A 2,169-nucleotide genomic window follows, 5' to 3' on the forward strand; every position below is an offset into this window, starting at 1 on the left:
TTTTTCCTTGCCGCTGTCGCCAAAGTGCTTGCTCATGGTGGGAAATGTTGGGTCTCTGTAAATAATGCTATAAGGAGTTCGGTCTAGACCTGCTCTATTTGAGTGTCCTGAGATAACTTCTGTTATGAATTGTCACTATACAAATAGAATTTAATTGAATTGAATTAAATGTTACACAATGGACCTACATTAAGTACTTGAGTAAATGGACTACCAAAAAATGTCTGTTCTGGTCTATTATAGAAACTTGGCGGTGCAACATGGGTAGATATAAAATTGCAGATATAAAAGGCTTATTGTAAGTTAACTAAAACACAACAATTCCCATATTTTGGTAATTATTTGCTAATAAAAAGATACCTATGAATATTATATTTCATCCACCTTCAAATATAGAGGTATATGTTGCCCAAATTGCTGCAAATACCTTGCTTCTGTTTTCACTATTTTGGTGGCAGTGTTTGTCTTTTAAAACACATTAATGCTTATACATAAGATGATAACTAAATAATAATGCAAATGCATTTTCTGCAAATATATGTACAATTTATGCCAAAGGGTTGGGTAATTGACCAGCCAGCTAATTGATATTCCACACTAAAGTCTCTTAGAATTCATTTTCTGCTGTCTAAGAACCTGTGCAGAGCAAACAAAGCCGCAGTAAGGAGGCTATATCACTGACAACCTGGTTGAATAGGCTTGTGTCCCCTACACTCAGAGTCCTTTTGGGTTTTTTTTGTTGTTTTTTTTGCTTAAGATGTCTTTTAATGTATAAGAGCAGGGTTTTCTACAAAGAACATCCAAGAGAGCACCTGCGTTTGATTTCTGGGCCTGCAATTTCCCTCATTAGCTGTATATTCAATTAGGCTGCGCGTCCCCTGTATTGTACAGCTAAGATCTGGGTCAAACACTCAGGTCACTTTAAAGAGCTTGAGTACTCTATCCTTAGCGTCATGTTTGATATTAGACAACTGGCTGAAGATTACCATCAAACACTTGTGACGGATCTTGAGCTAAATGAAAATGACTTCCTGATTAAATGTTACTCATCCTACAGTCTACTGACCTCAACAACTCACCCACACTATACAAGTCTGACAGGTACAACATCTGTCCAACAGCATATCTGTACACAAAACAAAAAAAACAAAAAGGAGAAACATCACACTAAGAAGATCTTGTCAGTTCAAGACATACTCAGCAGCTAAAGGCTGAAGAGTCTCATCAGACTAGGAAAAAGACAAAACAGGGAAACATTGATGAAAGCAAGTCAGAAGATTACTGTTAGATGCTACATTGCCGTAAGTGTTAATTGTATATTGCATAAATATGCAATGTTTATGATGAAAGATAAAAATTATGTTTAGATTTTTGATGATTTTTTTAACTTCTATTTCCCTTTATCAGGTGCAGTCATATACAGATTCACACGTTCAAGGATACAACACAGGTGTAACACCTCTGATTTTCTATCTAAAATATGTCATGAAGGTCAAAGTTTCTGTAACTCTTTACCAGGTTGGGGTAGTCCAGACCAGGGACTGCTTCAGGAAGACCAGGGACTGCTTCATTTGCCTCCTCATCATTGATCTTTTCCTGTTTGGTTAAATCTACCAGAGGTATTAAATACCATTTGGCGTTGCTCTCAGGGTCACTGGAATACACAAGCCTCTCCACCACATCAAGGTTTCAGTCCAGGTTACGAGGGGGCACAGCCAGGGGGATCTCGAAAGAACCACCAAAAACCAAGTGAGGTGGAGGAAATTTGTCAATGGTCCCTATAGGAGCAAAGGGCTTAGGTCAAGTAAGCCATGTCTTGAAGGTGTTCTGTGACATTTACACAATTAATTATCCAAATGTAAGAAAATGCAAGGGGCTAGTGTTGCTTCTCTAACTGGTGAGACCTTGAAAGACATTCCAAAAAGCCCAATTTGAGCAATAGAGTAAAAGAGTTAAAAGACTTGTCAGAAACCAAAACTCTGCACAGTGGTTGAAAATACTTTTATTTTATCTTTCAGCATAACAATTGCAAGGTGGAACAGTTCAATTCAATTCATTTCAATTACATTTTATTTGTATAGCGCCAATTCATAACAATAGTTATCTCAGGACACTTTTCAAATAGAGCAGGTCTAGACCGAACTCCTTATAACATTTACAGAGACCCAA

The sequence above is a fragment of the Morone saxatilis genome, unplaced genomic scaffold, assembly GCF_004916995.1.
Source record: "Morone saxatilis isolate NCDOM2014 unplaced genomic scaffold, NCSU_SB_2.0 Contig16, whole genome shotgun sequence".
NCBI classification, from domain to species: Eukaryota; Metazoa; Chordata; class Actinopteri; family Moronidae; genus Morone; species Morone saxatilis.